The sequence below is a fragment of the Schistocerca americana genome, unplaced genomic scaffold (assembly GCF_021461395.2).
Source record: "Schistocerca americana isolate TAMUIC-IGC-003095 unplaced genomic scaffold, iqSchAmer2.1 HiC_scaffold_999, whole genome shotgun sequence".
Classification (NCBI taxonomy): Eukaryota; Metazoa; Arthropoda; class Insecta; order Orthoptera; family Acrididae; genus Schistocerca; species Schistocerca americana.
This window is the reverse complement of record NW_025726784.1, coordinates 24913-46153: the sequence shown is the minus strand read 5'-3', so window position 1 is coordinate 46153 and position 21241 is coordinate 24913. Positions and strand designations below refer to the sequence as shown.

Sequence of the window (21241 nt, the reverse complement as noted above, 5' to 3'; positions counted from 1 at the left end):
ATGTATCAAACATATGTGAGCTCAAGGAGGTTACACTTGAAGAAAAAGCGCCAGGTTAACGCGATCACAGCAAAACCGCCGGCAGCTACGGGATTCGAACCGCGCCTACAGAGATACTGGTGCCTTAAACCAGCGCCTTAAAGCGCTCGGCCACGCTACATGCGCTGCTTGGTGCGCCAGTGTTCCTAGCATTTGTACAAACAGTGCACGCCACAGCTTCCTGTTCTGCTGGGACTGGCTGCTCATCCATCGCACTTCAAACAACTGCCCTTTTCGACTACAGAGAGCAGCGGACGTCTGCGCTCTGGGAGGCGACATTACGTGTTGGGGATGAAGTGGTAGTGCAAACTGCGGCCTGCGGAACACGAGTGAAAAAATCAACAGAGTACTGTCATTTCGAGTACTCGTCATTGCAACGGCAGCAAGGCAAAACTTTCAAAATTGCCGTGACCAGGATTCGAACCTGGGTTATTGCGGCCACAACGCAATGTCCTAACCACTAGACGATCACGGCCATGGCCACGGAGGCGCACGCGAAGGCAGCTGGCTCGAATGCAAGTGGCGATACCCAGCAAAGCCTAGGCCAAGGTGTACGCCACAGCAGTGTCAGACACGGTCTCCATCACATGTATACGAGCAAATGAACGTGCCTGCGCTGTCAGGACACTAACTACAGTGGTTAGCTGCATTCACCTCCGTGGCAATGTCTTGCAGTCCTCCAAGCCTCTTGACTACAGGTACCGGTATGTGGCTCGATAACAAGTGGATAGACGCCGCATCTCTCTCGCCGTCAGGTGTTGCCGCGAGTCATACTTAACGTAGCTTTCTGCACGCGTCAGCGTAGCGTCAGTCGAGCAAAGTCGAGACAAGTCGCATAAGAGGAGCAATAAAAACGCGCAATTCCGGTACCGGGAATCGAACCCGGGCCTCCTGGGTGAGAGCCAGGTATCCTAGCCACTAGACCACACCGGATAACGACGGCAGTGCTCTTTCCAGCGAACGCAGCAGCCACCCACGGTTGACTGACGACAACTGTAAAAAAATCCACTCTCTCGCGTTATAGAACGGCGTGCTCCGGACGCATTTCGTGGAGACGAACGCCAGCAATGATGAGAGCAAAAGGTGCCTGAAAATCCTGTCGTTGCACCACGCACTGTTCTACGACAATTCACCAAGCAGACGCTCACGCCTTGTTGTGCTGTTTCCTTTGCGGGCAATGAGTGCATCTGCCTTCGACACAGGAAACATTACACGTTTGGCAGCTGTGGGATTCGAACCCACGCCTCCGAAGAGAATGGTGCCTGAAACCAGCGCCTTAGACCGCTCGGCCACGCTACCTACACAACACGCGCGTCACAAGAGCTGCGTCCCACTCCACGAGAACACACCGCAACGGCACAAAATGAGACGTAAAAAGTGGCAACGGTGGGATTCGAACCCACGCCTCCGAAGAGACTGGTGCCTAAAACCAGCGCCTTAGACCGCTCGGCCACGTTACCGTTGGGGCAGCAGCGGCAAAACGTTTCCTTTGTACTACAAAGATCACTTCGAAATGGAAGTATCTTGGCAATCGCCGTGCCATGTATTTCCACTGCTCTCCCACTGGAAGCGTCTCTTTAGGCCATCCACAGCAAGAAAAAGCCGTGCCCGCCGTATGGTAGCGACGCCACTTGTCTGTAGCTGTCGCAGTTAAGGAGACAGCGTCAAGAGACGTTTTCGTACCGTGACCAGGTTCGAACCTGGGCCTTCCGTAACCACTAAAGTATCGTAGCTGTAACTGTCAGGCGGAGCTAGAATGCTCCATGTATCAAACATATGTGAGCTCAAGGAGGTTACACTTGAAGAAAAAGCGCCAGGTTAACGCGATCACAGCAAAACCGCCGGCAGCTACGGGATTCGAAACCGCGCCTACAGAGATACTGGTGCCTTAAACCAGCGCCTTAAAGCGCTCGGCCACGCTACATGCGCTGCTTGGTGCGCCAGTGTTCCTAGCATTTGTACAAACAGTGCACGCCACAGCTTCCTGTTCTGCTGGGACTGGCTGCTCATCCATCGCACTTCAAACAACTGCCCTTTTCGACTACAGAGAGCAGCGGACGTCTGCGCTCTGGGAGGCGACATTACGTGTTGGGGATGAAGTGGTAGTGCAAACTGCGGCCTGCGGAACACGAGTGAAAAAATCAACAGAGTACTGTCATTTCGAGTACTCGTCATTGCAACGGCAGCAAGGCAAAACTTTCAAAATTGCCGTGACCAGGATTCGAACCTGGGTTATTGCGGCCACAACGCAATGTCCTAACCACTAGACGATCACGGCCATGGCCACGGAGGCGCACGCGAAGGCAGCTGGCTCGAATGCAAGTGGCGATACCCAGCAAAGCCTAGGCCAAGGTGTACGCCACAGCAGTGTCAGACACGGTCTCCATCACATGTATACGAGCAAATGAACGTGCCTGCGCTGTCAGGACACTAACTACAGTGGTTAGCTGCATTCACCTCCGTGGCAATGTCTTGCAGTCCTCCAAGCCTCTTGACTACAGGTACCGGTATGTGGCTCGATAACAAGTGGATAGACGCCGCATCTCTCTCGCCGTCAGGTGTTGCCGCGAGTCATACTTAACGTAGCTTTCTGCACGCGTCAGCGTAGCGTCAGTCGAGCAAAGTCGAGACAAGTCGCATAAGAGGAGCAATAAAAACGCGCAATTCCGGTACCGGGAATCGAACCCGGGCCTCCTGGGTGAGAGCCAGGTATCCTAGCCACTAGACCACACCGGATAACGACGGCAGTGCTCTTTCCAGCGAACGCAGCAGCCACCCACGGTTGACTGACGACAACTGTAAAAAATCCACTCTCTCGCGTTATAGAACGGCGTGCTCCGGACGCATTTCGTGGAGACGAACGCCAGCAATGATGAGAGCAAAAGGTGCCTGAAAATCCTGTCGTTGCACCACGCACTGTTCTACGACAATTCACCAAGCAGACGCTCACGCCTTGTTGTGCTGTTTCCTTTGCGGGCAATGAGTGCATCTGCCTTCGACACAGGAAACATTACACGTTTGGCAGCTGTGGGATTCGAACCCACGCCTCCGAAGAGAATGGTGCCTGAAACCAGCGCCTTAGACCGCTCGGCCACGCTACCTACACAACACGCGCGTCACAAGAGCTGCGTCCCACTCCACGAGAACACACCGCAACGGCACAAAAATGAGACGTAAAAAGTGGCAACGGTGGGATTCGAACCCACGCCTCCGAAGAGACTGGTGCCTAAAACCAGCGCCTTAGACCGCTCGGCCACGTTACCGTTGGGGCAGCAGCGGCAAAACGTTTCCTTTGTACTACAAAGATCACTTCGAAATGGAAGTATCTTGGCAATCGCCGTGCCATGTATTTCCACTGCTCTCCCACTGGAAGCGTCTCTTTAGGCCATCCACAGCAAGAAAAAGCCGTGCCCGCCGTATGGTAGCGACGCCACTTGTCTGTAGCTGTCGCAGTTAAGGAGACAGCGTCAAGAGACGTTTTCGTACCGTGACCAGGTTTCGAACCTGGGCCTTCCGTAACCACTAAAGTATCGTAGCTGTAACTGTCAGGCGGAGCTAGAATGCTCCATGTATCAAACATATGTGAGCTCAAGGAGGTTACACTTGAAGAAAAAGCGCCAGGTTAACGCGATCACAGCAAAACCGCCGGCAGCTACGGGATTCGAAACCGCGCCTACAGAGATACTGGTGCCTTAAACCAGCGCCTTAAAGCGCTCGGCCACGCTACATGCGCTGCTTGGTGCGCCAGTGTTCCTAGCATTTGTACAAACAGTGCACGCCACAGCTTCCTGTTCTGCTGGGACTGGCTGCTCATCCATCGCACTTCAAACAACTGCCCTTTTCGACTACAGAGAGCAGCGGACGTCTGCGCTCTGGGAGGCGACATTACGTGTTGGGGATGAAGTGGTAGTGCAAACTGCGGCCTGCGGAACACGAGTGAAAAAATCAACAGAGTACTGTCATTTCGAGTACTCGTCATTGCAACGGCAGCAAGGCAAAACTTTCAAAATTGCCGTGACCAGGATTCGAACCTGGGTTATTGCGGCCACAACGCAATGTCCTAACCACTAGACGATCACGGCCATGGCCACGGAGGCGCACGCGAAGGCAGCTGGCTCGAATGCAAGTGGCGATACCCAGCAAAGCCTAGGCCAAGGTGTACGCCACAGCAGTGTCAGACACGGTCTCCATCACATGTATACGAGCAAATGAACGTGCCTGCGCTGTCAGGACACTAACTACAGTGGTTAGCTGCATTCACCTCCGTGGCAATGTCTTGCAGTCCTCCAAGCCTCTTGACTACAGGTACCGGTATGTGGCTCGATAACAAGTGGATAGACGCCGCATCTCTCTCGCCGTCAGGTGTTGCCGCGAGTCATACTTAACGTAGCTTTCTGCACGCGTCAGCGTAGCGTCAGTCGAGCAAAGTCGAGACAAGTCGCATAAGAGGAGCAATAAAAACGCGCAATTCCGGTACCGGGAATCGAACCCGGGCCTCCTGGGTGAGAGCCAGGTATCCTAGCCACTAGACCACACCGGATAACGACGGCAGTGCTCTTTCCAGCGAACGCAGCAGCCACCCACGGTTGACTGACGACAACTGTAAAAAATCCACTCTCTCGCGTTATAGAACGGCGTGCTCCGGACGCATTTCGTGGAGACGAACGCCAGCAATGATGAGAGCAAAAGGTGCCTGAAAATCCTGTCGTTGCACCACGCACTGTTCTACGACAATTCACCAAGCAGACGCTCACGCCTTGTTGTGCTGTTTCCTTTGCGGGCAATGAGTGCATCTGCCTTCGACACAGGAAACATTACACGTTTGGCAGCTGTGGGATTCGAACCCACGCCTCCGAAGAGAATGGTGCCTGAAACCAGCGCCTTAGACCGCTCGGCCACGCTACCTACACAACACGCGCGTCACAAGAGCTGCGTCCCACTCCACGAGAACACACCGCAACGGCACAAAAATGAGACGTAAAAAGTGGCAACGGTGGGATTCGAACCCACGCCTCCGAAGAGACTGGTGCCTAAAACCAGCGCCTTAGACCGCTCGGCCACGTTACCGTTGGGGCAGCAGCGGCAAAACGTTTCCTTTGTACTACAAAGATCACTTCGAAATGGAAGTATCTTGGCAATCGCCGTGCCATGTATTTCCACTGCTCTCCCACTGGAAGCGTCTCTTTAGGCCATCCACAGCAAGAAAAAGCCGTGCCCGCCGTATGGTAGCGACGCCACTTGTCTGTAGCTGTCGCAGTTAAGGAGACAGCGTCAAGAGACGTTTTCGTACCGTGACCAGGTTTCGAACCTGGGCCTTCCGTAACCACTAAAGTATCGTAGCTGTAACTGTCAGGCGGAGCTAGAATGCTCCATGTATCAAACATATGTGAGCTCAAGGAGGTTACACTTGAAGAAAAAGCGCCAGGTTAACGCGATCACAGCAAAACCGCCGGCAGCTACGGGATTCGAAACCGCGCCTACAGAGATACTGGTGCCTTAAACCAGCGCCTTAAAGCGCTCGGCCACGCTACATGCGCTGCTTGGTGCGCCAGTGTTCCTAGCATTTGTACAAACAGTGCACGCCACAGCTTCCTGTTCTGCTGGGACTGGCTGCTCATCCATCGCACTTCAAACAACTGCCCTTTTCGACTACAGAGAGCAGCGGACGTCTGCGCTCTGGGAGGCGACATTACGTGTTGGGGATGAAGTGGTAGTGCAAACTGCGGCCTGCGGAACACGAGTGAAAAAATCAACAGAGTACTGTCATTTCGAGTACTCGTCATTGCAACGGCAGCAAGGCAAAACTTTCAAAATTGCCGTGACCAGGATTCGAACCTGGGTTATTGCGGCCACAACGCAATGTCCTAACCACTAGACGATCACGGCCATGGCCACGGAGGCGCACGCGAAGGCAGCTGGCTCGAATGCAAGTGGCGATACCCAGCAAAGCCTAGGCCAAGGTGTACGCCACAGCAGTGTCAGACACGGTCTCCATCACATGTATACGAGCAAATGAACGTGCCTGCGCTGTCAGGACACTAACTACAGTGGTTAGCTGCATTCACCTCCGTGGCAATGTCTTGCAGTCCTCCAAGCCTCTTGACTACAGGTACCGGTATGTGGCTCGATAACAAGTGGATAGACGCCGCATCTCTCTCGCCGTCAGGTGTTGCCGCGAGTCATACTTAACGTAGCTTTCTGCACGCGTCAGCGTAGCGTCAGTCGAGCAAAGTCGAGACAAGTCGCATAAGAGGAGCAATAAAAACGCGCAATTCCGGTACCGGGAATCGAACCCGGGCCTCCTGGGTGAGAGCCAGGTATCCTAGCCACTAGACCACACCGGATAACGACGGCAGTGCTCTTTCCAGCGAACGCAGCAGCCACCCACGGTTGACTGACGACAACTGTAAAAAATCCACTCTCTCGCGTTATAGAACGGCGTGCTCCGGACGCATTTCGTGGAGACGAACGCCAGCAATGATGAGAGCAAAAGGTGCCTGAAAATCCTGTCGTTGCACCACGCACTGTTCTACGACAATTCACCAAGCAGACGCTCACGCCTTGTTGTGCTGTTTCCTTTGCGGGCAATGAGTGCATCTGCCTTCGACACAGGAAACATTACACGTTTGGCAGCTGTGGGATTCGAACCCACGCCTCCGAAGAGAATGGTGCCTGAAACCAGCGCCTTAGACCGCTCGGCCACGCTACCTACACAACACGCGCGTCACAAGAGCTGCGTCCCACTCCACGAGAACACACCGCAACGGCACAAAAATGAGACGTAAAAAGTGGCAACGGTGGGATTCGAACCCACGCCTCCGAAGAGACTGGTGCCTAAAACCAGCGCCTTAGACCGCTCGGCCACGTTACCGTTGGGGCAGCAGCGGCAAAACGTTTCCTTTGTACTACAAAGATCACTTCGAAATGGAAGTATCTTGGCAATCGCCGTGCCATGTATTTCCACTGCTCTCCCACTGGAAGCGTCTCTTTAGGCCATCCACAGCAAGAAAAAGCCGTGCCCGCCGTATGGTAGCGACGCCACTTGTCTGTAGCTGTCGCAGTTAAGGAGACAGCGTCAAGAGACGTTTTCGTACCGTGACCAGGTTTCGAACCTGGGCCTTCCGTAACCACTAAAGTATCGTAGCTGTAACTGTCAGGCGGAGCTAGAATGCTCCATGTATCAAACATATGTGAGCTCAAGGAGGTTACACTTGAAGAAAAAGCGCCAGGTTAACGCGATCACAGCAAAACCGCCGGCAGCTACGGGATTCGAAACCGCGCCTACAGAGATACTGGTGCCTTAAACCAGCGCCTTAAAGCGCTCGGCCACGCTACATGCGCTGCTTGGTGCGCCAGTGTTCCTAGCATTTGTACAAACAGTGCACGCCACAGCTTCCTGTTCTGCTGGGACTGGCTGCTCATCCATCGCACTTCAAACAACTGCCCTTTTCGACTACAGAGAGCAGCGGACGTCTGCGCTCTGGGAGGCGACATTACGTGTTGGGGATGAAGTGGTAGTGCAAACTGCGGCCTGCGGAACACGAGTGAAAAAATCAACAGAGTACTGTCATTTCGAGTACTCGTCATTGCAACGGCAGCAAGGCAAAACTTTCAAAATTGCCGTGACCAGGATTCGAACCTGGGTTATTGCGGCCACAACGCAATGTCCTAACCACTAGACGATCACGGCCATGGCCACGGAGGCGCACGCGAAGGCAGCTGGCTCGAATGCAAGTGGCGATACCCAGCAAAGCCTAGGCCAAGGTGTACGCCACAGCAGTGTCAGACACGGTCTCCATCACATGTATACGAGCAAATGAACGTGCCTGCGCTGTCAGGACACTAACTACAGTGGTTAGCTGCATTCACCTCCGTGGCAATGTCTTGCAGTCCTCCAAGCCTCTTGACTACAGGTACCGGTATGTGGCTCGATAACAAGTGGATAGACGCCGCATCTCTCTCGCCGTCAGGTGTTGCCGCGAGTCATACTTAACGTAGCTTTCTGCACGCGTCAGCGTAGCGTCAGTCGAGCAAAGTCGAGACAAGTCGCATAAGAGGAGCAATAAAAACGCGCAATTCCGGTACCGGGAATCGAACCCGGGCCTCCTGGGTGAGAGCCAGGTATCCTAGCCACTAGACCACACCGGATAACGACGGCAGTGCTCTTTCCAGCGAACGCAGCAGCCACCCACGGTTGACTGACGACAACTGTAAAAAATCCACTCTCTCGCGTTATAGAACGGCGTGCTCCGGACGCATTTCGTGGAGACGAACGCCAGCAATGATGAGAGCAAAAGGTGCCTGAAAATCCTGTCGTTGCACCACGCACTGTTCTACGACAATTCACCAAGCAGACGCTCACGCCTTGTTGTGCTGTTTCCTTTGCGGGCAATGAGTGCATCTGCCTTCGACACAGGAAACATTACACGTTTGGCAGCTGTGGGATTCGAACCCACGCCTCCGAAGAGAATGGTGCCTGAAACCAGCGCCTTAGACCGCTCGGCCACGCTACCTACACAACACGCGCGTCACAAGAGCTGCGTCCCACTCCACGAGAACACACCGCAACGGCACAAAAATGAGACGTAAAAAGTGGCAACGGTGGGATTCGAACCCACGCCTCCGAAGAGACTGGTGCCTAAAACCAGCGCCTTAGACCGCTCGGCCACGTTACCGTTGGGGCAGCAGCGGCAAAACGTTTCCTTTGTACTACAAAGATCACTTCGAAATGGAAGTATCTTGGCAATCGCCGTGCCATGTATTTCCACTGCTCTCCCACTGGAAGCGTCTCTTTAGGCCATCCACAGCAAGAAAAAGCCGTGCCCGCCGTATGGTAGCGACGCCACTTGTCTGTAGCTGTCGCAGTTAAGGAGACAGCGTCAAGAGACGTTTTCGTACCGTGACCAGGTTTCGAACCTGGGCCTTCCGTAACCACTAAAGTATCGTAGCTGTAACTGTCAGGCGGAGCTAGAATGCTCCATGTATCAAACATATGTGAGCTCAAGGAGGTTACACTTGAAGAAAAAGCGCCAGGTTAACGCGATCACAGCAAAACCGCCGGCAGCTACGGGATTCGAAACCGCGCCTACAGAGATACTGGTGCCTTAAACCAGCGCCTTAAAGCGCTCGGCCACGCTACATGCGCTGCTTGGTGCGCCAGTGTTCCTAGCATTTGTACAAACAGTGCACGCCACAGCTTCCTGTTCTGCTGGGACTGGCTGCTCATCCATCGCACTTCAAACAACTGCCCTTTTCGACTACAGAGAGCAGCGGACGTCTGCGCTCTGGGAGGCGACATTACGTGTTGGGGATGAAGTGGTAGTGCAAACTGCGGCCTGCGGAACACGAGTGAAAAAATCAACAGAGTACTGTCATTTCGAGTACTCGTCATTGCAACGGCAGCAAGGCAAAACTTTCAAAATTGCCGTGACCAGGATTCGAACCTGGGTTATTGCGGCCACAACGCAATGTCCTAACCACTAGACGATCACGGCCATGGCCACGGAGGCGCACGCGAAGGCAGCTGGCTCGAATGCAAGTGGCGATACCCAGCAAAGCCTAGGCCAAGGTGTACGCCACAGCAGTGTCAGACACGGTCTCCATCACATGTATACGAGCAAATGAACGTGCCTGCGCTGTCAGGACACTAACTACAGTGGTTAGCTGCATTCACCTCCGTGGCAATGTCTTGCAGTCCTCCAAGCCTCTTGACTACAGGTACCGGTATGTGGCTCGATAACAAGTGGATAGACGCCGCATCTCTCTCGCCGTCAGGTGTTGCCGCGAGTCATACTTAACGTAGCTTTCTGCACGCGTCAGCGTAGCGTCAGTCGAGCAAAGTCGAGACAAGTCGCATAAGAGGAGCAATAAAAACGCGCAATTCCGGTACCGGGAATCGAACCCGGGCCTCCTGGGTGAGAGCCAGGTATCCTAGCCACTAGACCACACCGGATAACGACGGCAGTGCTCTTTCCAGCGAACGCAGCAGCCACCCACGGTTGACTGACGACAACTGTAAAAAATCCACTCTCTCGCGTTATAGAACGGCGTGCTCCGGACGCATTTCGTGGAGACGAACGCCAGCAATGATGAGAGCAAAAGGTGCCTGAAAATCCTGTCGTTGCACCACGCACTGTTCTACGACAATTCACCAAGCAGACGCTCACGCCTTGTTGTGCTGTTTCCTTTGCGGGCAATGAGTGCATCTGCCTTCGACACAGGAAACATTACACGTTTGGCAGCTGTGGGATTCGAACCCACGCCTCCGAAGAGAATGGTGCCTGAAACCAGCGCCTTAGACCGCTCGGCCACGCTACCTACACAACACGCGCGTCACAAGAGCTGCGTCCCACTCCACGAGAACACACCGCAACGGCACAAAAATGAGACGTAAAAAGTGGCAACGGTGGGATTCGAACCCACGCCTCCGAAGAGACTGGTGCCTAAAACCAGCGCCTTAGACCGCTCGGCCACGTTACCGTTGGGGCAGCAGCGGCAAAACGTTTCCTTTGTACTACAAAGATCACTTCGAAATGGAAGTATCTTGGCAATCGCCGTGCCATGTATTTCCACTGCTCTCCCACTGGAAGCGTCTCTTTAGGCCATCCACAGCAAGAAAAAGCCGTGCCCGCCGTATGGTAGCGACGCCACTTGTCTGTAGCTGTCGCAGTTAAGGAGACAGCGTCAAGAGACGTTTTCGTACCGTGACCAGGTTTCGAACCTGGGCCTTCCGTAACCACTAAAGTATCGTAGCTGTAACTGTCAGGCGGAGCTAGAATGCTCCATGTATCAAACATATGTGAGCTCAAGGAGGTTACACTTGAAGAAAAAGCGCCAGGTTAACGCGATCACAGCAAAACCGCCGGCAGCTACGGGATTCGAAACCGCGCCTACAGAGATACTGGTGCCTTAAACCAGCGCCTTAAAGCGCTCGGCCACGCTACATGCGCTGCTTGGTGCGCCAGTGTTCCTAGCATTTGTACAAACAGTGCACGCCACAGCTTCCTGTTCTGCTGGGACTGGCTGCTCATCCATCGCACTTCAAACAACTGCCCTTTTCGACTACAGAGAGCAGCGGACGTCTGCGCTCTGGGAGGCGACATTACGTGTTGGGGATGAAGTGGTAGTGCAAACTGCGGCCTGCGGAACACGAGTGAAAAAATCAACAGAGTACTGTCATTTCGAGTACTCGTCATTGCAACGGCAGCAAGGCAAAACTTTCAAAATTGCCGTGACCAGGATTCGAACCTGGGTTATTGCGGCCACAACGCAATGTCCTAACCACTAGACGATCACGGCCATGGCCACGGAGGCGCACGCGAAGGCAGCTGGCTCGAATGCAAGTGGCGATACCCAGCAAAGCCTAGGCCAAGGTGTACGCCACAGCAGTGTCAGACACGGTCTCCATCACATGTATACGAGCAAATGAACGTGCCTGCGCTGTCAGGACACTAACTACAGTGGTTAGCTGCATTCACCTCCGTGGCAATGTCTTGCAGTCCTCCAAGCCTCTTGACTACAGGTACCGGTATGTGGCTCGATAACAAGTGGATAGACGCCGCATCTCTCTCGCCGTCAGGTGTTGCCGCGAGTCATACTTAACGTAGCTTTCTGCACGCGTCAGCGTAGCGTCAGTCGAGCAAAGTCGAGACAAGTCGCATAAGAGGAGCAATAAAAACGCGCAATTCCGGTACCGGGAATCGAACCCGGGCCTCCTGGGTGAGAGCCAGGTATCCTAGCCACTAGACCACACCGGATAACGACGGCAGTGCTCTTTCCAGCGAACGCAGCAGCCACCCACGGTTGACTGACGACAACTGTAAAAAATCCACTCTCTCGCGTTATAGAACGGCGTGCTCCGGACGCATTTCGTGGAGACGAACGCCAGCAATGATGAGAGCAAAAGGTGCCTGAAAATCCTGTCGTTGCACCACGCACTGTTCTACGACAATTCACCAAGCAGACGCTCACGCCTTGTTGTGCTGTTTCCTTTGCGGGCAATGAGTGCATCTGCCTTCGACACAGGAAACATTACACGTTTGGCAGCTGTGGGATTCGAACCCACGCCTCCGAAGAGAATGGTGCCTGAAACCAGCGCCTTAGACCGCTCGGCCACGCTACCTACACAACACGCGCGTCACAAGAGCTGCGTCCCACTCCACGAGAACACACCGCAACGGCACAAAAATGAGACGTAAAAAGTGGCAACGGTGGGATTCGAACCCACGCCTCCGAAGAGACTGGTGCCTAAAACCAGCGCCTTAGACCGCTCGGCCACGTTACCGTTGGGGCAGCAGCGGCAAAACGTTTCCTTTGTACTACAAAGATCACTTCGAAATGGAATTATCTTGGCAATCGCCGTGCCATGTATTTCCACTGCTCTCCCACTGGAAGCGTCTCTTTAGGCCATCCACAGCAAGAAAAAGCCGTGCCCGCCGTATGGTAGCGACGCCACTTGTCTGTAGCTGTCGCAGTTAAGGAGACAGCGTCAAGAGACGTTTTCGTACCGTGACCAGGTTTCGAACCTGGGCCTTCCGTAACCACTAAAGTATCGTAGCTGTAACTGTCAGGCGGAGCTAGAATGCTCCATGTATCAAACATATGTGAGCTCAAGGAGGTTACACTTGAAGAAAAAGCGCCAGGTTAACGCGATCACAGCAAAACCGCCGGCAGCTACGGGATTCGAAACCGCGCCTACAGAGATACTGGTGCCTTAAACCAGCGCCTTAAAGCGCTCGGCCACGCTACATGCGCTGCTTGGTGCGCCAGTGTTCCTAGCATTTGTACAAACAGTGCACGCCACAGCTTCCTGTTCTGCTGGGACTGGCTGCTCATCCATCGCACTTCAAACAACTGCCCTTTTCGACTACAGAGAGCAGCGGACGTCTGCGCTCTGGGAGGCGACATTACGTGTTGGGGATGAAGTGGTAGTGCAAACTGCGGCCTGCGGAACACGAGTGAAAAAATCAACAGAGTACTGTCATTTCGAGTACTCGTCATTGCAACGGCAGCAAGGCAAAACTTTCAAAATTGCCGTGACCAGGATTCGAACCTGGGTTATTGCGGCCACAACGCAATGTCCTAACCACTAGACGATCACGGCCATGGCCACGGAGGCGCACGCGAAGGCAGCTGGCTCGAATGCAAGTGGCGATACCCAGCAAAGCCTAGGCCAAGGTGTACGCCACAGCAGTGTCAGACACGGTCTCCATCACATGTATACGAGCAAATGAACGTGCCTGCGCTGTCAGGACACTAACTACAGTGGTTAGCTGCATTCACCTCCGTGGCAATGTCTTGCAGTCCTCCAAGCCTCTTGACTACAGGTACCGGTATGTGGCTCGATAACAAGTGGATAGACGCCGCATCTCTCTCGCCGTCAGGTGTTGCCGCGAGTCATACTTAACGTAGCTTTCTGCACGCGTCAGCGTAGCGTCAGTCGAGCAAAGTCGAGACAAGTCGCATAAGAGGAGCAATAAAAACGCGCAATTCCGGTACCGGGAATCGAACCCGGGCCTCCTGGGTGAGAGCCAGGTATCCTAGCCACTAGACCACACCGGATAACGACGGCAGTGCTCTTTCCAGCGAACGCAGCAGCCACCCACGGTTGACTGACGACAACTGTAAAAAATCCACTCTCTCGCGTTATAGAACGGCGTGCTCCGGACGCATTTCGTGGAGACGAACGCCAGCAATGATGAGAGCAAAAGGTGCCTGAAAATCCTGTCGTTGCACCACGCACTGTTCTACGACAATTCACCAAGCAGACGCTCACGCCTTGTTGTGCTGTTTCCTTTGCGGGCAATGAGTGCATCTGCCTTCGACACAGGAAACATTACACGTTTGGCAGCTGTGGGATTCGAACCCACGCCTCCGAAGAGAATGGTGCCTGAAACCAGCGCCTTAGACCGCTCGGCCACGCTACCTACACAACACGCGCGTCACAAGAGCTGCGTCCCACTCCACGAGAACACACCGCAACGGCACAAAAATGAGACGTAAAAAGTGGCAACGGTGGGATTCGAACCCACGCCTCCGAAGAGACTGGTGCCTAAAACCAGCGCCTTAGACCGCTCGGCCACGTTACCGTTGGGGCAGCAGCGGCAAAACGTTTCCTTTGTACTACAAAGATCACTTCGAAATGGAAGTATCTTGGCAATCGCCGTGCCATGTATTTCCACTGCTCTCCCACTGGAAGCGTCTCTTTAGGCCATCCACAGCAAGAAAAAGCCGTGCCCGCCGTATGGTAGCGACGCCACTTGTCTGTAGCTGTCGCAGTTAAGGAGACAGCGTCAAGAGACGTTTTCGTACCGTGACCAGGTTTCGAACCTGGGCCTTCCGTAACCACTAAAGTATCGTAGCTGTAACTGTCAGGCGGAGCTAGAATGCTCCATGTATCAAACATATGTGAGCTCAAGGAGGTTACACTTGAAGAAAAAGCGCCAGGTTAACGCGATCACAGCAAAACCGCCGGCAGCTACGGGATTCGAAACCGCGCCTACAGAGATACTGGTGCCTTAAACCAGCGCCTTAAAGCGCTCGGCCACGCTACATGCGCTGCTTGGTGCGCCAGTGTTCCTAGCATTTGTACAAACAGTGCACGCCACAGCTTCCTGTTCTGCTGGGACTGGCTGCTCATCCATCGCACTTCAAACAACTGCCCTTTTCGACTACAGAGAGCAGCGGACGTCTGCGCTCTGGGAGGCGACATTACGTGTTGGGGATGAAGTGGTAGTGCAAACTGCGGCCTGCGGAACACGAGTGAAAAAATCAACAGAGTACTGTCATTTCGAGTACTCGTCATTGCAACGGCAGCAAGGCAAAACTTTCAAAATTGCCGTGACCAGGATTCGAACCTGGGTTATTGCGGCCACAACGCAATGTCCTAACCACTAGACGATCACGGCCATGGCCACGGAGGCGCACGCGAAGGCAGCTGGCTCGAATGCAAGTGGCGATACCCAGCAAAGCCTAGGCCAAGGTGTACGCCACAGCAGTGTCAGACACGGTCTCCATCACATGTATACGAGCAAATGAACGTGCCTGCGCTGTCAGGACACTAACTACAGTGGTTAGCTGCATTCACCTCCGTGGCAATGTCTTGCAGTCCTCCAAGCCTCTTGACTACAGGTACCGGTATGTGGCTCGATAACAAGTGGATAGACGCCGCATCTCTCTCGCCGTCAGGTGTTGCCGCGAGTCATACTTAACGTAGCTTTCTGCACGCGTCAGCGTAGCGTCAGTCGAGCAAAGTCGAGACAAGTCGCATAAGAGGAGCAATAAAAACGCGCAATTCCGGTACCGGGAATCGAACCCGGGCCTCCTGGGTGAGAGCCAGGTATCCTAGCCACTAGACCACACCGGATAACGACGGCAGTGCTCTTTCCAGCGAACGCAGCAGCCACCCACGGTTGACTGACGACAACTGTAAAAAATCCACTCTCTCGCGTTATAGAACGGCGTGCTCCGGACGCATTTCGTGGAGACGAACGCCAGCAATGATGAGAGCAAAAGGTGCCTGAAAATCCTGTCGTTGCACCACGCACTGTTCTACGACAATTCACCAAGCAGACGCTCACGCCTTGTTGTGCTGTTTCCTTTGCGGGCAATGAGTGCATCTGCCTTCGACACAGGAAACATTACACGTTTGGCAGCTGTGGGATTCGAACCCACGCCTCCGAAGAGAATGGTGCCTGAAACCAGCGCCTTAGACCGCTCGGCCACGCTACCTACACAACACGCGCGTCACAAGAGCTGCGTCCCACTCCACGAGAACACACCGCAACGGCACAAAAATGAGACGTAAAAAGTGGCAACGGTGGGATTCGAACCCACGCCTCCGAAGAGACTGGTGCCTAAAACCAGCGCCTTAGACCGCTCGGCCACGTTACCGTTGGGGCAGCAGCGGCAAAACGTTTCCTTTGTACTACAAAGATCACTTCGAAATGGAATTATCTTGGCAATCGCCGTGCCATGTATTTCCACTGCTCTCCCACTGGAAGCGTCTCTTTAGGCCATCCACAGCAAGAAAAAGCCGTGCCCGCCGTATGGTAGCGACGCCACTTGTCTGTAGCTGTCGCAGTTAAGGAGACAGCGTCAAGAGACGTTTTCGTACCGTGACCAGGTTTCGAACCTGGGCCTTCCGTAACCACTAAAGTATCGTAGCTGTAACTGTCAGGCGGAGCTAGAATGCTCCATGTATCAAACATATGTGAGCTCAAGGAGGTTACACTTGAAGAAAAAGCGCCAGGTTAACGCGATCACAGCAAAACCGCCGGCAGCTACGGGATTCGAAACCGCGCCTACAGAGATACTGGTGCCTTAAACCAGCGCCTCAAAGCGCTCGGCCACGCTACATGCGCTGCTTGGTGCGCCAGTGTTCCTAGCATTTGTACAAACAGTGCACGCCACAGCTTCCTGTTCTGCTGGGACTGGCTGCTCATCCATCGCACTTCAAACAACTGCCCTTTTCGACTACAGAGAGCAGCGGACGTCTGCGCTCTGGGAGGCGACATTACGTGTTGGGGATGAAGTGGTAGTGCAAACTGCGGCCTGCGGAACACGAGTGAAAAAATCAACAGAGTACTGTCATTTCGAGTACTCGTCATTGCAACGGCAGCAAGGCAAAACTTTCAAAATTGCCGTGACCAGGATTCGAACCTGGGTTATTGCGGCCACAACGCAATGTCCTAACCACTAGACGATCACGGCCATGGCCACGGAGGCGCACGCGAAGGCAGCTGGCTCGAATGCAAGTGGCGATACCCAGCAAAGCCTAGGCCAAGGTGTACGCCACAGCAGTGTCAGACACGGTCTCCATCACATGTATACGAGCAAATGAACGTGCCTGCGCTGTCAGGACACTAACTACAGTGGTTAGCTGCATTCACCTCCGTGGCAATGTCTTGCAGTCCTCCAAGCCTCTTGACTACAGGTACCGGTATGTGGCTCGATAACAAGTGGATAGACGCCGCATCTCTCTCGCCGTCAGGTGTTGCCGCGAGTCATACTTAACGTAGCTTTCTGCACGCGTCAGCGTAGCGTCAGTCGAGCAAAGTCGAGACAAGTCGCATAAGAGGAGCAATAAAAACGCGCAATTCCGGTACCGGGAATCGAACCCGGGCCTCCTGGGTGAGAGCCAGGTATCCTAGCCACTAGACCACACCGGATAACGACGGCAGTGCTCTTTCCAGCGAACGCAGCAGCCACCCACGGTTGACTGACGACAACTGTAAAAAATCCACTCTCTCGCGTTATAGAACGGCGTGCTCCGGACGCATTTCGTGGAGACGAACGCCAGCAATGATGAGAGCAAAAGGTGCCTGAAAATCCTGTCGTTGCACCACGCACTGTTCTACGACAATTCACCAAGCAGACGCTCACGCCTTGTTGTGCTGTTTCCTTTGCGGGCAATGAGTGCATCTGCCTTCGACACAGGAAACATTACACGTTTGGCAGCTGTGGGATTCGAACCCACGCCTCCGAAGAGAATGGTGCCTGAAACCAGCGCCTTAGACCGCTCGGCCACGCTACCTACACAACACGCGCGTCACAAGAGCTGCGTCCCACTCCACGAGAACACACCGCAACGGCACAAAAATGAGACGTAAAAAGTGGCAACGGTGGGATTCGAACCCACGCCTCCGAAGAGACTGGTGCCTAAAACCAGCGCCTTAGACCGCTCGGCCACGTTACCGTTGGGGCAGCAGCGGCAAAACGTTTCCTTTGTACTACAAAGATCACTTCGAAATGGAATTATCTTGGCAATCGCCGTGCCATGTATTTCCACTGCTCTCCCACTGGAAGCGTCTCTTTAGGCCATCCACAGCAAGAAAAAGCCGTGCCCGCCGTATGGTAGCGACGCCACTTGTCTGTAGCTGTCGCAGTTAAGGAGACAGCGTCAAGAGACGTTTTCGTACCGTGACCAGGTTTCGAACCTGGGCCTTCCGTAACCACTAAAGTATCGTAGCTGTAACTGTCAGGCGGAGCTAGAATGCTCCATGTATCAAACATATGTGAGCTCAAGGAGGTTACACTTGAAGAAAAAGCGCCAGGTTAACGCGATCACAGCAAAACCGCCGGCAGCTACGGGATTCGAAACCGCGCCTACAGAGATACTGGTGCCTTAAACCAGCGCCTTAAAGCGCTCGGCCACGCTACATGCGCTGCTTGGTGCGCCAGTGTTCCTAGCATTTGTACAAACAGTGCACGCCACAGCTTCCTGTTCTGCTGGGACTGGCTGCTCATCCATCGCACTTCAAACAACTGCCCTTTTCGACTACAGAGAGCAGCGGACGTCTGCGCTCTGGGAGGCGACATTACGTGTTGGGGATGAAGTGGTAGTGCAAACTGCGGCCTGCGGAACACGAGTGAAAAAATCAACAGAGTACTGTCATTTCGAGTACTCGTCATTGCAACGGCAGCAAGGCAAAACTTTCAAAATTGCCGTGACCAGGATTCGAACCTGGGTTATTGCGGCCACAACGCAATGTCCTAACCACTAGACGATCACGGCCATGGCCACGGAGGCGCACGCGAAGGCAGCTGGCTCGAATGCAAGTGGCGATACCCAGCAAAGCCTAGGCCAAGGTGTACGCCACAGCAGTGTCAGACACGGTCTCCATCACATGTATACGAGCAAATGAACGTGCCTGCGCTGTCAGGACACTAACTACAGTGGTTAGCTGCATTCACCTCCGTGGCAATGTCTTGCAGTCCTCCATGCCTCTTGACTACAGGTACCGGTATGTGGCTCGATAACAAGTGGATAGACGCCGCATCTCTCTCGCCGTCAGGTGTTGCCGCGAGTCATACTTAACGTAGCTTTCTGCACGCGTCAGCGTAGCGTCAGTCGAGCAAAGTCGAGACAAGTCGCATAAGAGGAGCAATAAAAACGCGCAATTCCGGTACCGGGAATCGAACCCGGGCCTCCTGGGTGAGAGCCAGGTATCCTAGCCACTAGACCACACCGGATAACGACGGCAGTGCTCTTTCCAGCGAACGCAGCAGCCACCCACGGTTGACTGACGACAACTGTAAAAAATCCACTCTCTCGCGTTATAGAACGGCGTGCTCCGGACGCATTTCGTGGAGACGAACGCCAGCAATGATGAGAGCAAAAGGTGCCTGAAAATCCTGTCGTTGCACCACGCACTGTTCTACGACAATTCACCAAGCAGACGCTCACGCCTTGTTGTGCTGTTTCCTTTGCGGGCAATGAGTGCATCTGCCTTCGACACAGGAAACATTACACGTTTGGCAGCTGTGGGATTCGAACCCACGCCTCCGAAGAGAATGGTGCCTGAAACCAGCGCCTTAGACCGCTCGGCCACGCTACCTACACAACACGCGCGTCACAAGAGCTGCGTCCCACTCCACGAGAACACACCGCAACGGCACAAAAATGAGACGTAAAAAGTGGCAACGGTGGGATTCGAACCCACGCCTCCGAAGAGACTGGTGCCTAAAACCAGCGCCTTAGACCGCTCGGCCACGTTACCGTTGGGGCAGCAGCGGCAAAACGTTTCCTTTGTACTACAAAGATCACTTCGAAATGGAAGTATCTTGGCAATCGCCGTGCCATGTATTTCCACTGCTCTCCCACTGGAAGCGTCTCTTTAGGCCATCCACAGCAAGAAAAAGCCGTGCCCGCCGTATGGTAGCGACGCCACTTGTCTGTAGCTGTCGCAGTTAAGGAGACAGCGTCAAGAGACGTTTTCGTACCGTGACCAGGTTTCGAACCTGGGCCTTCCGTAACCACTAAAGTATCGTAGCTGTAACTGTCAGGCGGAGCTAGAATGCTCCATGTATCAAACATATGTGAGCTCAAGGAGGTTACACTTGAAGAAAAAGCGCCAGGTTAACGCGATCACAGCAAAACCGCCGGCAGCTACGGGATTCGAAACCGCGCCTACAGAGATACTGGTGCCTTAAACCAGCGCCTTAAAGCGCTCGGCCACGCTACATGCGCTGCTTGGTGCGCCAGTGTTCCTAGCATTTGTACAAACAGTGCACGCCACAGCTTCCTGTTCTGCTGGGACTGGCTGCTCATCCATCGCACTTCAAACAACTGCCCTTTTCGACTACAGAGAGCAGCGGACGTCTGCGCTCTGGGAGGCGACATTACGTGTTGGGGATGAAGTGGTAGTGCAAACTGCGGCCTGCGGAACACGAGTGAAAAAATCAACAGAGTACTGTCATTTCGAGTACTCGTCATTGCAACGGCAGCAAGGCAAAACTTTCAAAATTGCCGTGACCAGGATTCGAACCTGGGTTATTGCGGCCACAACGCAATGTCCTAACCACTAGACGATCACGGCCATGGCCACGGAGGCGCACGCGAAGGCAGCTGGCTCGAATGCAAGTGGCGATACCCAGCAAAGCCTAGGCCAAGGTGTACGCCACAGCAGTGTCAGACACGGTCTCCATCACATGTATACGAGCAAATGAACGTGCCTGCGCTGTCAGGACACTAACTACAGTGGTTAGCTGCATTCACCTCCGTGGCAATGTCTTGCAGTCCTCCAAGCCTCTTGACTACAGGTACCGGTATGTGGCTCGATAACAAGTGGATAGACGCCGCATCTCTCTCGCCGTCAGGTGTTGCCGCGAGTCATACTTAACGTAGCTTTCTGCACGCGTCAGCGTAGCGTCAGTCGAGCAAAGTCGAGACAAGTCGCATAAGAGGAGCAATAAAAACGCGCAATTCCGGTACCGGGAATCGAACCCGGGCCTCCTGGGTGAGAGCCAGGTATCCTAGCCACTAGACCACACCGGATAACGACGGCAGTGCTCTTTCCAGCGAACGCAGCAGCCACCCACGGTTGACTGACGACAACTGTAAAAAATCCACTCTCTCGCGTTATAGAACGGCGTGCTCCGGACGCATTTCGTGGAGACGAACGCCAGCAATGATGAGAGCAAAAGGTGCCTGAAAATCCTGTCGTTGCACCACGCACTGTTCTACGACAATTCACCAAGCAGACGCTCACGCCTTGTTGTGCTGTTTCCTTTGCGGGCAATGAGTGCATCTGCCTTCGACACAGGAAACATTACACGTTTGGCAGCTGTGGGATTCGAACCCACGCCTCCGAAGAGAATGGTGCCTGAAACCAGCGCCTTAGACCGCTCGGCCACGCTACCTACACAACACGCGCGTCACAAGAGCTGCGTCCCACTCCACGAGAACACACCGCAACGGCAC

General features: G+C 54.0%; 47 non-coding genes across 47 annotated transcripts; all 47 read right to left on the bottom strand.

Moving 5' to 3' along the window:
• Window positions 1-442: 442 nt before the first annotated feature.
• On the bottom strand, window positions 443-514 carry Trnah-gug. Its single transcript has one exon. It is a non-coding gene; the product is annotated as a tRNA-His (tRNA).
• A 386-nt stretch (window positions 515-900) lies between these two features.
• Window positions 901-972, bottom strand: Trnae-cuc. Its single transcript has one exon. It is a non-coding gene; the product is annotated as a tRNA-Glu (tRNA).
• Window positions 973-1256: 284 nt separating this feature from the next.
• Trnal-cag lies at window positions 1257-1338 on the bottom strand. Its single transcript has one exon. It is a non-coding gene; the product is annotated as a tRNA-Leu (tRNA).
• Window positions 1339-1417: 79 nt separating this feature from the next.
• Window positions 1418-1499, bottom strand: Trnal-uag. The gene has a single exon. It is a non-coding gene; the product is annotated as a tRNA-Leu (tRNA).
• A 746-nt stretch (window positions 1500-2245) lies between these two features.
• Window positions 2246-2317, bottom strand: Trnah-gug. The gene has a single exon. It is a non-coding gene; the product is annotated as a tRNA-His (tRNA).
• Window positions 2318-2703: 386 nt separating this feature from the next.
• Trnae-cuc lies at window positions 2704-2775 on the bottom strand. The gene has a single exon. It is a non-coding gene; the product is annotated as a tRNA-Glu (tRNA).
• A 283-nt stretch (window positions 2776-3058) lies between these two features.
• Window positions 3059-3140, bottom strand: Trnal-cag. Its single transcript has one exon. It is a non-coding gene; the product is annotated as a tRNA-Leu (tRNA).
• An 80-nt stretch (window positions 3141-3220) lies between these two features.
• Trnal-uag lies at window positions 3221-3302 on the bottom strand. The gene has a single exon. It is a non-coding gene; the product is annotated as a tRNA-Leu (tRNA).
• Window positions 3303-4049: 747 nt separating this feature from the next.
• Window positions 4050-4121, bottom strand: Trnah-gug. Its single transcript has one exon. It is a non-coding gene; the product is annotated as a tRNA-His (tRNA).
• Window positions 4122-4507: 386 nt separating this feature from the next.
• Window positions 4508-4579, bottom strand: Trnae-cuc. The gene has a single exon. It is a non-coding gene; the product is annotated as a tRNA-Glu (tRNA).
• Window positions 4580-4862: 283 nt separating this feature from the next.
• Trnal-cag lies at window positions 4863-4944 on the bottom strand. The gene has a single exon. It is a non-coding gene; the product is annotated as a tRNA-Leu (tRNA).
• Window positions 4945-5024: 80 nt separating this feature from the next.
• On the bottom strand, window positions 5025-5106 carry Trnal-uag. The gene has a single exon. It is a non-coding gene; the product is annotated as a tRNA-Leu (tRNA).
• Window positions 5107-5853: 747 nt separating this feature from the next.
• Window positions 5854-5925, bottom strand: Trnah-gug. Its single transcript has one exon. It is a non-coding gene; the product is annotated as a tRNA-His (tRNA).
• Window positions 5926-6311: 386 nt separating this feature from the next.
• On the bottom strand, window positions 6312-6383 carry Trnae-cuc. Its single transcript has one exon. It is a non-coding gene; the product is annotated as a tRNA-Glu (tRNA).
• Window positions 6384-6666: 283 nt separating this feature from the next.
• On the bottom strand, window positions 6667-6748 carry Trnal-cag. Its single transcript has one exon. It is a non-coding gene; the product is annotated as a tRNA-Leu (tRNA).
• Window positions 6749-6828: 80 nt separating this feature from the next.
• Trnal-uag lies at window positions 6829-6910 on the bottom strand. Its single transcript has one exon. It is a non-coding gene; the product is annotated as a tRNA-Leu (tRNA).
• A 747-nt stretch (window positions 6911-7657) lies between these two features.
• Trnah-gug lies at window positions 7658-7729 on the bottom strand. The gene has a single exon. It is a non-coding gene; the product is annotated as a tRNA-His (tRNA).
• Window positions 7730-8115: 386 nt separating this feature from the next.
• Trnae-cuc lies at window positions 8116-8187 on the bottom strand. The gene has a single exon. It is a non-coding gene; the product is annotated as a tRNA-Glu (tRNA).
• Window positions 8188-8470: 283 nt separating this feature from the next.
• Window positions 8471-8552, bottom strand: Trnal-cag. Its single transcript has one exon. It is a non-coding gene; the product is annotated as a tRNA-Leu (tRNA).
• Window positions 8553-8632: 80 nt separating this feature from the next.
• Trnal-uag lies at window positions 8633-8714 on the bottom strand. Its single transcript has one exon. It is a non-coding gene; the product is annotated as a tRNA-Leu (tRNA).
• Window positions 8715-9461: 747 nt separating this feature from the next.
• Window positions 9462-9533, bottom strand: Trnah-gug. The gene has a single exon. It is a non-coding gene; the product is annotated as a tRNA-His (tRNA).
• A 386-nt stretch (window positions 9534-9919) lies between these two features.
• Trnae-cuc lies at window positions 9920-9991 on the bottom strand. The gene has a single exon. It is a non-coding gene; the product is annotated as a tRNA-Glu (tRNA).
• A 283-nt stretch (window positions 9992-10274) lies between these two features.
• Trnal-cag lies at window positions 10275-10356 on the bottom strand. Its single transcript has one exon. It is a non-coding gene; the product is annotated as a tRNA-Leu (tRNA).
• An 80-nt stretch (window positions 10357-10436) lies between these two features.
• Window positions 10437-10518, bottom strand: Trnal-uag. Its single transcript has one exon. It is a non-coding gene; the product is annotated as a tRNA-Leu (tRNA).
• Window positions 10519-11265: 747 nt separating this feature from the next.
• On the bottom strand, window positions 11266-11337 carry Trnah-gug. The gene has a single exon. It is a non-coding gene; the product is annotated as a tRNA-His (tRNA).
• Window positions 11338-11723: 386 nt separating this feature from the next.
• Window positions 11724-11795, bottom strand: Trnae-cuc. The gene has a single exon. It is a non-coding gene; the product is annotated as a tRNA-Glu (tRNA).
• A 283-nt stretch (window positions 11796-12078) lies between these two features.
• On the bottom strand, window positions 12079-12160 carry Trnal-cag. The gene has a single exon. It is a non-coding gene; the product is annotated as a tRNA-Leu (tRNA).
• An 80-nt stretch (window positions 12161-12240) lies between these two features.
• Trnal-uag lies at window positions 12241-12322 on the bottom strand. Its single transcript has one exon. It is a non-coding gene; the product is annotated as a tRNA-Leu (tRNA).
• A 747-nt stretch (window positions 12323-13069) lies between these two features.
• Trnah-gug lies at window positions 13070-13141 on the bottom strand. The gene has a single exon. It is a non-coding gene; the product is annotated as a tRNA-His (tRNA).
• A 386-nt stretch (window positions 13142-13527) lies between these two features.
• On the bottom strand, window positions 13528-13599 carry Trnae-cuc. Its single transcript has one exon. It is a non-coding gene; the product is annotated as a tRNA-Glu (tRNA).
• A 283-nt stretch (window positions 13600-13882) lies between these two features.
• Trnal-cag lies at window positions 13883-13964 on the bottom strand. The gene has a single exon. It is a non-coding gene; the product is annotated as a tRNA-Leu (tRNA).
• Window positions 13965-14044: 80 nt separating this feature from the next.
• Window positions 14045-14126, bottom strand: Trnal-uag. Its single transcript has one exon. It is a non-coding gene; the product is annotated as a tRNA-Leu (tRNA).
• A 747-nt stretch (window positions 14127-14873) lies between these two features.
• On the bottom strand, window positions 14874-14945 carry Trnah-gug. Its single transcript has one exon. It is a non-coding gene; the product is annotated as a tRNA-His (tRNA).
• A 386-nt stretch (window positions 14946-15331) lies between these two features.
• Window positions 15332-15403, bottom strand: Trnae-cuc. Its single transcript has one exon. It is a non-coding gene; the product is annotated as a tRNA-Glu (tRNA).
• A 283-nt stretch (window positions 15404-15686) lies between these two features.
• On the bottom strand, window positions 15687-15768 carry Trnal-cag. Its single transcript has one exon. It is a non-coding gene; the product is annotated as a tRNA-Leu (tRNA).
• Window positions 15769-15848: 80 nt separating this feature from the next.
• Window positions 15849-15930, bottom strand: Trnal-uag. Its single transcript has one exon. It is a non-coding gene; the product is annotated as a tRNA-Leu (tRNA).
• Window positions 15931-16677: 747 nt separating this feature from the next.
• Window positions 16678-16749, bottom strand: Trnah-gug. The gene has a single exon. It is a non-coding gene; the product is annotated as a tRNA-His (tRNA).
• Window positions 16750-17135: 386 nt separating this feature from the next.
• On the bottom strand, window positions 17136-17207 carry Trnae-cuc. The gene has a single exon. It is a non-coding gene; the product is annotated as a tRNA-Glu (tRNA).
• A 283-nt stretch (window positions 17208-17490) lies between these two features.
• Trnal-cag lies at window positions 17491-17572 on the bottom strand. The gene has a single exon. It is a non-coding gene; the product is annotated as a tRNA-Leu (tRNA).
• Window positions 17573-17652: 80 nt separating this feature from the next.
• Window positions 17653-17734, bottom strand: Trnal-uag. The gene has a single exon. It is a non-coding gene; the product is annotated as a tRNA-Leu (tRNA).
• A 747-nt stretch (window positions 17735-18481) lies between these two features.
• Trnah-gug lies at window positions 18482-18553 on the bottom strand. The gene has a single exon. It is a non-coding gene; the product is annotated as a tRNA-His (tRNA).
• A 386-nt stretch (window positions 18554-18939) lies between these two features.
• On the bottom strand, window positions 18940-19011 carry Trnae-cuc. Its single transcript has one exon. It is a non-coding gene; the product is annotated as a tRNA-Glu (tRNA).
• Window positions 19012-19294: 283 nt separating this feature from the next.
• On the bottom strand, window positions 19295-19376 carry Trnal-cag. Its single transcript has one exon. It is a non-coding gene; the product is annotated as a tRNA-Leu (tRNA).
• An 80-nt stretch (window positions 19377-19456) lies between these two features.
• Window positions 19457-19538, bottom strand: Trnal-uag. The gene has a single exon. It is a non-coding gene; the product is annotated as a tRNA-Leu (tRNA).
• A 747-nt stretch (window positions 19539-20285) lies between these two features.
• Window positions 20286-20357, bottom strand: Trnah-gug. Its single transcript has one exon. It is a non-coding gene; the product is annotated as a tRNA-His (tRNA).
• Window positions 20358-20743: 386 nt separating this feature from the next.
• Window positions 20744-20815, bottom strand: Trnae-cuc. Its single transcript has one exon. It is a non-coding gene; the product is annotated as a tRNA-Glu (tRNA).
• Window positions 20816-21098: 283 nt separating this feature from the next.
• Window positions 21099-21180, bottom strand: Trnal-cag. The gene has a single exon. It is a non-coding gene; the product is annotated as a tRNA-Leu (tRNA).
• Window positions 21181-21241: the final 61 nt, after the last annotated feature.